General features: G+C 38.7%; 1 long non-coding RNA gene across 1 annotated transcript in view; it reads left to right on the top strand.

Moving 5' to 3' along the window:
• The window catches only part of LOC138844720 (uncharacterized), a 124,195-nt gene extending 113,654 nt beyond the window's left edge, over positions 1 to 10,541 (top strand). The window contains exons 2-3 of the long non-coding RNA XR_011380958.1: positions 8,992 to 9,066; positions 9,399 to 10,541. This is a non-coding gene — a long non-coding RNA (uncharacterized lncRNA). The remainder of the gene's footprint in view (positions 1 to 8,991; positions 9,067 to 9,398) is intronic.
• The last annotated feature ends 250 nt before the right edge of the window (positions 10,542 to 10,791 follow it).

Raw genomic sequence — 10,791 nt, forward strand, 5'->3', positions numbered from 1 at the left:
GTCCTTGGGCTCCTGCACCCACGTGGGAGACCTGGAAGAAGCTCCTTGCTCCTGGCTTTGGATCAGCGCAGCTCTGGCCATTGTGGCCAACTGGGGAGTGAACCATTGGATGGAAGACCTCTCTATCTCCCTCTCCTTCACTCTCTGTCTCTCCTCTGTGTAGCTCTGACTTTTGAATAAATCAATAAATCTTAAAAAAAAGAACACTGGTAAAGGTAGCTTCTGCCTTTGAAGGGTGTGAGGGTGGTGCTCCAGCCCAAGAATGCAGGCTTTTTGGGCAACCTGTCTTTTACTATGCAGTTCTACTGCCTTTCATAGAAGAATTACATAGGAACTTGACTCTTCATTCCAAGAATTCTGAAATAGTGCCAACCAAACTCAGATCCACAGCCTAACTGTGCCTTGAAAAGGCTTTGAGAGTCCTCCCTAGACACTTCTACTAGTCTTAGGGTATAAGTGACTTGCTCAGTTACCATCATCACCTGGCCAGGCTGGGAGCCTCCATGGAGGGGACAGCCGAGAACCTTGACGTACCTGCTCTTCAGTCCCATTAACATGGGCCTGCCCTATGTGAGGTGATAATTGATGTCCAGCTAAATATAGTCCTCTTATGGGTAGTGTTGTTGAGTTTCTATCCACACTCCTTGCTTAAAGTCAGAAAGTGATAAGTGCACTCTTTGACAATAGAGGAATAGTCACAGAAACTTCAAGACTAGTGGTTGCAAACAGGACCTCAGATACCTATAGTAAATGTTTATTTGGCTAGAACAGATTTGTTTTTCTTTGCTTTAAATTTATTGACTTTAGAATGCCATGAGTTTTCAAATTTGTCTAACTCTCCAGCACTGTGTATTACTTAAAGCAACACGATTTTACTTGTTATTATGTGAATAATCTACACAGGCATTTGTGTTTCCTCCTCTAGAGCTGTACACCCTGCCTCCCCCAGTGAATACAAACCTACCAATAAATATCATATGAGAAGGACTAATTTTCTATTGTCCACAGTTTTAACCTTCTACCCTACTGGCTGTTCAAATCCCCAAGAAAACTTTGGGTCCATTGAGAGTACAAAGAAGCATAGGCTAGCTTGTGTTTCTCATTATTTCTGACTATGCTTTCAGCTCTTAACATTTTCATTCTTTTTTAAAAGATTTTATTTATTTATTTGAGAGGTAGAGTTACAGACAATAAGAGGGAGAGACAGAGAGAAAGGTCTTCCATCCACTGGTTCACTCCCCAAGTGGCCGCAACAGCTGGAGCCAGGAGCCAGGTGCTTCTTCCTAGTCTCCAATATGGGTTCAGGGGCCTAATAACTTGGGCCATCTTTTACTGGCTTCCCAGACCACAGCAGAGAGTTGGATTGGATGAGGAGCAGTTGGGACTAGAACTGGTGCCTATATGGATTGCCGACGCCAAAGGCAGATTAACCTACTGCACCACAGCGCTGGCCCCAATATTTTCATTCTTTTATAAGTGTTAGTTTTTGATCCTAGCCTTATCCTTCTCTACCACACTGTGACAAGATTTTGGGACACTTGCACTACTTGATTTTATGACTAGTTTCTCTGTCATGAAATCAGGTGACAGACATTTGCATTGATTCCATATCTTAGCTATTGTTATTTTGTTAAGGATAAAAATTCCATTTCTAACATAATTATCTCAGATAATTCCTAAGGTGTGTAGAAATTCTTGCTATTATTTTCTACTAAATGTGAATGAAACATTTAAAATCATACAAATTCTATATGTCAAGTTTATCTTGTACATGCTTAAAAAAGACAGAACTAAGGCCAGAGATAAGACCTAGCAGGTTAAGCCTCCATCTGAAGTGGCAGCATCTCCTATAAAGGCCCATTTGTGTCCCGACTGCTCTGGTTCTTTTTGTTGTTGTTGACAGGCATAATGGGTAGTGAGGGAGAGAGAGAGAGACAGAGAGAAAGGTCTTCCTTTTGCCGTTGGTTCACCCTCCAATGGCCACCTTGGCTGGCGCACTGTGGCCGGCGCATTGCGCTGATCCGAAGCCAGGAGCCAGGTGCTTCTCAGGAGAAGCATCTCCCATGCGGATGCAGGGTCCAAGCACTTGGGTGCCCCGACCGGGACTAGAACCCAGTGTGCCAGCGCCGCAAGGTGGAGGATTAGCCTATTGAGCCACGGTGCTGACCTCGACTGCTCTGGTTCTAATCAGGCTCACTGATAATGAACCTGGGAGAGGAGTGGCAGATGCCTCTAGTGCTTGGACCCCTGCACCCACCCATATGTGATGCCAGCACTGGGTGGCAGCTTCACTTGCTACACCACAGTGCTGGCCCCTGAGCTTTAAAATACATTCAGAAATGATAAATGTCAATTTCCTTGTTGAATCACCCTAAGTTTTGTGGTAATGCCTGAATTCACCAGACCTCCTGTCTGTTTGTCTTTGGATGACAGCAAAGTGTACAGAGATTCAGTTAGAAAGAAGGAACATGCTCTGGTGGTCTGTACAGCTTGGTGAGGGTGTCAGTGTTAATGTGCTGTCTATGTCAAACTTGCTAACACAGTAGATTTAAATATTCTTACTTCAAAGAATAAATCCGTATATGGGGTGAGGCAGGTGCTAATTGACCTGTGATATATGCATTATTCCTAATATCACATTGTAATTCACAAATAAGCATTCTTTTTATCAATTAAATATGAAAAATTTATTGAATCACAGTAAAGATAAAATCAGTAATTCTTTTTATGGAAAAGCAATGAGCAAAATGCAACAAAACAATTGTGCTTATTTTTTACTCCTAGCAGTTGAAGGAGAAATGCTTCAGGAAATGTGATCTGTAGAAAGCGCTCTTTTCTGTAGGTAGACACTGGCGATGGCTCAGTCTTAGCAACACTAATGAATTTGCTTTATTTTAACAGGGAAACAACTGAGAGAAGGGGTCTCCATTGGTCCCAATTAGGGCATCTTCAGCATAGATAACAGATTCTCCATTCTCTTCCATACTCCCTGTCTTTCACCATGATGTGACTCTTACCCTCTCATGATTTTGGTGCACAGGGAGGTATGGTAAAAATACTTTGAAACTTTTATAAAAAATGAGTATAACACTTTATATCTTCTGTCAAATTCTCAAACTCTGTACTGTGGATGATATGTTTCACAATGCTGCTCAAATAATATGGTATTCTTGGTGAGAAAAATTCTTTTGATTTGTATAATTGAACAATAAAGAGCAATGTGCTATTTTATAATACAGATTACATAATCATAGCTAAGCCAGGCAGAGCACAAAAATATTCTCTAAAAGTTAGATGTTCGTGTAAAGATGAGAATCTTACAAGTTATTATTCTCTAAAATGACAAATGTTTACACCTTACAATGGCCCTTGGATTCTTTCAAAAGGCTCCTTCCTTTCATTTCACTTCTCTTTGTCTCTGACCTAAGACCACAGACTTTGTGGTAAGTCTTTTATTCCTAGCACATTTAATGAGGTTATTTTCCCCACCATAATTGACAAACATGTATGTACTTCTAGGCTTACCATTCTGAGAACAAAGTAAAAATCAGTAGAATGCCAATAAACGTGATCTGCATTATCTGTCTTCTGAGAGTTTTTATAGGCTTCAAAAACAGCCCCAACATAGACTTGTGGTTGCTTCTCATAGGAAATGCTGAGATATGCACTTGCATTGGTATACTTTTCATAAATGAGTTGGAATCCACTTTCCTTTACACTATGATCAATCTGCATGTGGTTACTGTGGGTGTAGCTTTGATATTTACCTTCTACTTTCTGTCTACTATTATCGTCACCATGTTACTCCAAACCCCAAGATTGTCTCCCCATGAGGGTTTGCAAATTCAGCAAATTCTTGTACAGGGCCACAAATTAAATTCAAATTCCAGATAAACAATAAATATTGTGGAGTAAAAAATGTGTAGTATATATCTCTTTACTCGCCATAACATGAAATTGATAAAAAAATTATCTGAAATTCACATTTAGTGGGTATTCTGTATTTTATCTGGTGACCTCTACTCATGGAAACCAATGGTCTCTGCAGTACTGCATCCATTCCAAACCCTCAGAACCTCACTGAAAACCTGCACTGCTCTCCTGCAGGTGAACACTGGCATTCAGCAGTAGACATGTATCAGAGACAGCCAGATGTGTCTTTGGGTTAGAGAAGAAATAGCAAAATCACTGCCTTAGTATTTCACATAATAATGTTTATTATATTCTTGTTTCATATCTTACAATACAAAAGTTCCATTAATAAAGTCATACAGGTGTAAATTCATGAAATAATTACACATATGTCTGTGATCTGTGCTCTACTACTTTTCACTAGCCCTCAAAAAGACCCTTAAATTATGGAAACCATCATCAAACAAACTTCACCAACTTTTATTATCATATATATCCTCAGATTGCATCTGAGAGATTTTTTCTTATCTAAGATGGATCCCCTGGAGAGCATTTAAACTTAAGCATTTAAATGGTGCATTTAAACTCCATTTAAACTTCCAGGGGGAAAGATCTCTTAAGCCAAATGGATTCTATTAGGTAAAGTATGCAGTCTTACTTTAGTGAACATTTTTCTGGATATTTCAATGCAAAGTTTTTGTTGTTGTTGTAAGGCTATTGATATTGACACCCAATAGAGTGGCTTCTTAGCCTCTTAGTCTTACATAAGTGCTTAATTTGGAAAACAAACAATATATTTTTAAAAATATTTTCTTATTTGAGAAGCAGAGTTGCAAAGAAAGGGAGAGATGGAGACAAAGGTCTTCCATCTGCTGGTTCACTCTCCAGATGGCCCCAACAGCCAGAGCAGAGCTAATCTGAAGCTAGGAGCCAGGAGCTTCTTTCTGGTCTCCTATGCAGATACAGAAGCTCAAGCACTTGGGCCAACTTCTACTGCTTTTCCAGACCCAGCAAAGAGCTGGGTCAAAAAAGCAGCCAGGACTAGTACTGGTGCCCAAATGGGATTCCAGTGCTGCAGGCAGAGGCTTAGCCCGCTATGCCACAGTGCCAGCCCCAGAAACAGTACATTTTAATGAAGAAAAAATATTCTTTGTAGCAATGATAAACTCTCTCCTTTTATATATTTTATATCTTTTTAAAAAATATTTTAGATATACAACGGTAGACTGGATAAAGAAATTATGGGATATGTACTCTTTAGAATACTATACCACAGTAAGAAACAACGAAATCCAGTCATTTGCAACAAAATGGAGGAATCTGGAACACATCATGCTGAGTGAAATTAGCTAGTCCCAAAGGGACAAATACCATATGTTCTCCCTGATCGATGACAACTGACTGAACACCAAAAAGGAAACCTGTTGAAGTGAAATGGACACCATGAGAAACGGTGACCTGATTAGCATAGCCCTGACTGTTAATGAACAACTTAATTCATTATCCCTCTTAGTAGTTTTTTTTTTTGTCTGTTCTACTTAATATGACTGGTTTAATTCTGTAATTAATACACAGTTATTCTTAAGTGTTGAAAATTAACTGAAATGTGATCCCTGTTAAACGTAAGAGTGGGAATAAGAGAGGGAAGAGATGTATAATTTGGGACATGCTCAAGCTGACTTGCCCCAAATGGTAGAGTTAGAAACATACCAGGGGATTCCAATTCAATCCCATCAAGGTGGCATGTACCAATGCCATCTCACTATTCCAAGTGATCAATTTCAGTTCACAATTGATCATAATGAAAGGACTAAGAGTCAAAGGGAGCAGATAAACAAGTCTAGTACCTGCTAATACTAACCGATAGAATGAATAAAGGGGAGAGTGATCCAACATGGAAGTGAGATACTCAGCAGACTCATAGAATGGCAGATGTCCTAAACAGCACTCTGGCCTCAGAATCAGCCCTAAAGGCATTCGGATCTGGCTGAAAAGCCCATGAGAGTATTTCAGGCATGGAAAGCCAAGACACTCTGGCAAAAACAACAACAACAACAACAACAACAACAACAACAACTAAATGAAAGATCTCTGTGAGTGAGATCCCAGTGGAAAGAACAGGTCTTCAAAGAAGGAGGTACCTTTCTCTGAAGGGAGGAGAGAACCTCCGCTTTGACTATGACCTTGTCGAAACAAGAGTCAGAGAACTCAGAGGGCTTCCATAGCCTTGGAAACTCATGACTGGAGCATAGGGAGATTACTGATGCCATAGACAGGAGTGTCAATTTGTAAAGTCAACAACAGGAGTCACTGTGCACTTACTCCTCATGTAGGATCTCTGTCCTTAATGTGCTGTACATTGAGGCTTAATGCTATAACGAGTACTCAAACAGTATATTTCACTTTTTGTTTCTATGGGGGTGCAAACTGTTGAAATCTTAAGGTATACTAAACTGATCTTCTGTAAAAAAAAAGAAAGAAAGAAATTATCAATTCCCAACTTGACTCTCACTGGGATTAAACATGACAATAGGTCTGATCTGATTTCATCATCATTTAAAAAATCATCTATTATTTTTCACTTTATGTTTCTGTGTGGGAGCAAACTGTTGAAATCTTTACTTAATGTATACTAAGCTGATCTTCTGTATATTAGGAGAATCAAAAATGAATCCTCATGTGAATGGAAGGGGAGAGGGAGTAGGAAAGGGGAGGGTTGCGGGTGGGAGGGAAGGTATGGGGTGGAAGCCATTGTAATCCATAAGTCGTACTTTGGAAATTTATAGTCATTAAATAAAAGTTTAAAAAAAAAAAAGAGGCACAGCAAAAAAAAATGTTTTAGATATAGTGTAATAGTGAGAGGGAGAGACAGAGAAAGTCTTCCATCTGCTGGTTCACTCCCCAGATGGCCATTGTGGCCAGACCTGTGCAATCAGAAGCCAGGAGCAAGGAGTTTCCTTGGGGTCTCCCACATGGGTTTAGGGGCCCAAGTGCTTGGGCCACCTTCCATTGCTCTCCCAGGCCATCACAGAGACCTGGATTGGAAGAGGAACAGCCTGGACTAGAACTGGTGCCCATTGGGATGCCAGTGCTTCAGGCAGAGGATTAACCTATTGCACCACAACATCAGCCCCTAAACTTTTTCCTCTTTTATCAGTGAACAGAGCTCCAGGAACTGACACGTTACACCTTTGTGGTATTTGTTGCTATGGTTAGAGTTAGTGATATTGAAGGGGCAAAACCCTTGCAAAGAGAACTACCTTAGCCATGATTTCAGAGAGAAACCATTAAATAGACCTGTGTATCTTTCAAGTACTTGTTTTCAGGGGAGATCTGAACATGAGATTTCATTGAAAATAGTTTAATTTTATATATAAGTGTTTGTAAATAATATGTAACAATTAATATTTTCTACCAACTCATCTTTTTCCTAAAATAGGTATTGCATATACAAATACACACACATTTTTTAGTATAATGGTTACTGGGGTTTTGTTATAAAGGCATTGTCAAAACTTTATCTATATATGGCATGATCGGCTTTTTCATTAAAAATTTCCACCGTGGTGCATTAAAAAATGAACATTATTTGAGCACCAAACATATTTTTGCATATTTTTTCTAATACTGCAATCCTCATATCCAAATCATGGGGAATGCAAGTGTGATTGTGTTTTGAATTATTGTCAGGCTGACATAAACAGTTATGACAAATTTTCTTGAAAAAAGACTATGTTGTGCTATAAAAAAATCTGAATGCATTTCTTCTCTTTCTATTTATATATTTTATACCTTAATACATTAAGACACTGTAAATATGCAAGTTTAATTTGTGATAGGAGTTTAAGTGTATTGTAGTTATTGCCATTGTCTTCACCTTGTTCAGAGCCTATTATTTATTATTTCAGTTGATTTGCAAAAAAAAAAAAAGGTAATCAGTATTTTGCAAAATATACCATGGAAAACTTTAGAGTCTTAATAATTTGGTGACAAAAATGGTTGTCTTGGTGTGGGCATGTGGCACAGTAGGTATGACACCCCTTGGAATGCCCACATCCCTTCCTAAGTGCCTTAGTTTGAATCCTGCCTCTGCTTCTGATGCAGCCTCCTGCTGATGCACACCCTGACAGGCAGCATATGCTCACTCAAGCACTTAGGTTCCTGTCACCCAGGTGGGAGAGCCGGGTGGATTTCTAGTTTCCTGTCTTCAGCCTGGCCTGCCTTGGTTGCTGCAGGTATTTGGGAAGTGAATCAGCAGTCAGATGATCTCCCTCTGCCTCTTTTGCTGTCTCTGACCCTGTTTTTCAAATAAAGTGAAAATAAATAAAAGAACAAAGAAAATATTGAAATTGATTGTCATAAAGTACACATTTTGGACACATTAAAATCATTCCAGTAGAATAGGCTAATACCTGATTAATTCACTTGTATGGAATTACACTTGACTTATAGCTAAATACTCTGAAATGGATGCTACTCATAGCTTTCATTTGCTTCAATTCAAATGTCACCATGACTTAATATTCATATAAGTTTACACATTTCTTGCTCTTCTATTTTGATTTCAAATTTCTGCACAGCTTTTTTTCTTCTTACAGTAAACAATTCAGACGAATACATAAATAAAGTAATAAAATTATGCACAATTATTTCTTTGGAATTTTTCTTAGAATTCAAGTAGTATTTAAGCCTAGCATAGATGTCAGTTTCCGTCATTAATTTCAGTTCTTCTACTCCTCTCTTTTTGGTTTATATAAATACTGATGAGATTCTGCTGTCATTGTTTTTAGGTTAAATTTAATTTCCTCTCTGTGTTCTCAAAGTTTATTTCTGCTGAGCTTCATTCACTTTGACTTTAATTTGTTTCCCTTCACTTCACTTATGTTAATACAATGCAATGCTGAATTCACCATCTTATCTCTAGTATATTATGGCAGATATTTATAAATCATTTTGGTGGATTACTATCCTTCACAGCTTTATAAAGTTTTTACATCTAATGATCCAAGTAAATGTGTTTTATTCCTTGTCATGTCAGCTGTAATATGACTGCATTCGTATTTTCTGTTTCTTTATCAGCCTGTAATGAATGCAGTTTGGCAACCAAGTCTTCCAGTCTCTTAATAGTCTCATCACTTGAGTTTAAGGCAATATGTAAGTTGTGAATTTTATATTTACTCATTTTTCTATTTTAAATGCATACTTTTTATTTGATTCTTCTCCAAATATGGCTGATTAAATTTGCTGTTTCCTTGTTGTCATAATTTCTCATTCTCATTTTTATTTCAGTTGCTTTCATTTTCCTGGAGATTTATTTAAATGTTTAAAATATAAAAATATAATTCCAATTTCTAAGTTTCTGTGAACTATCATTCTGGTGGCTGATATTGGCCTATACTTCTTTTTTTATTCAATTTCATTCTCATATTTGGTATGTCTCAATCCTTGGAAAGTCTCTAGTTTGTACATTTTCTTGTTTATTACAGTTTCCCAGAGGGCAAGATGGATGATCCACATAGATATGAGGCTCCAACGGTCAGCTAGCGTCCTGAGGGTAGCATTTGTCTCTCTGATTTTTTCTTTCAATCATTCTGGTGATTTACTGCTGAGGAACTGTTTAATTTTCCTTTTGAATCTATTGGACATATTAATTATTTTCTTGCTTCCTGAGTATATTAGAGTTTTAGAAAAATGTTTTTTTTGGCTTACACTGGCAATCAGAACAGACCCCTAGCAGCCCACAGCAGAGGAAAATCCATTTAAAAATTAAACCAAGCAGAAATGCCAAAGAACAAAGGAAAAATCCTAAATAAGAATATAGAAGAACCTATGAAATCCCACTGGAGCAGGCTAAACCATCCATAAGAGAGGCTGAAGAAGAAGAATTTGAAGTCATGCCAGAAAAAGAATTCAGAAAATTAATAATCAGATTACTTAGAAGCAATGAGAAACAGATTCAAGATCTGAATGAAAAGCACATCCAAGGAATAGAGATCCTAAAGAGAAGCCAGAATGAAATACTGGAAATGAAAAACTCAATTTACTAAACAAGAAACACCATGGAATCCCTCAGAAATCAAACAGATGAAACAGAAGAGCAAATATCAGAACTCGAAGACAAACTTTCAAAAATAATACAGTCAGATCGAACACAAGAAGAAATTAGAAAATGAAAAACCATGACTGAAGACTTACAAGATTCAATCAAGCATTGTAACATCCAGATAATAGGAGTGCCTGAGGGTGTGGAGAGAGAGAACATATTAGAAGGCATTTTAATGAAATAATATCAGAAAACTTCCAACATAGGCAGGTTGAACGAAACAACCAAATTCAACAAATACACAGGAGTCCGAAAAAATGTGACCAGAAAAGGTATTCACCACAACACATTGTGGCAACACTCAGCTCAGTGAAACACAAAGAACAAATCCCAAAATGTGGGCAGAGTGAAATGACAAATCACATTCAGAGGTAATCAGTCAGACTCACCCCAGACTTCTCATCGCAAACCCTACAGGCAAGGAGACAATGGCGTGATATATTCCAAGTTTTAAAAGATAAAGGCTGCAAACCGAGAACAATGTACCCTGCAAAGCTATCCTTTACGAATGAAGGGGCCACCCCATTGCCACCACATCATTGGGTCCCTTGCGGACCTCAGCAGCCGCCACCTCCTTCCTTGGTCACCCCCTTTGCCTCTGTGTTATTGGGTGGTCTCCGCCGCCTCCTTCCTGGGGTTCCCCACTGCCGAGTCTTTTTGCACCCCACGCAGTACCCAGCAACCGCCACATCATTGCCGCCCCAAAACCCCGCAGCTGCTTCCTTCTCCTTTTTAGGACACCCCGTTGCCGCAGTGATATCGGGAACCCTGCGCTG

Source organism: Oryctolagus cuniculus, chromosome 12 (genome assembly GCF_964237555.1).
Source record: "Oryctolagus cuniculus chromosome 12, mOryCun1.1, whole genome shotgun sequence".
Classification (NCBI taxonomy): Eukaryota; Metazoa; Chordata; class Mammalia; order Lagomorpha; family Leporidae; genus Oryctolagus; species Oryctolagus cuniculus.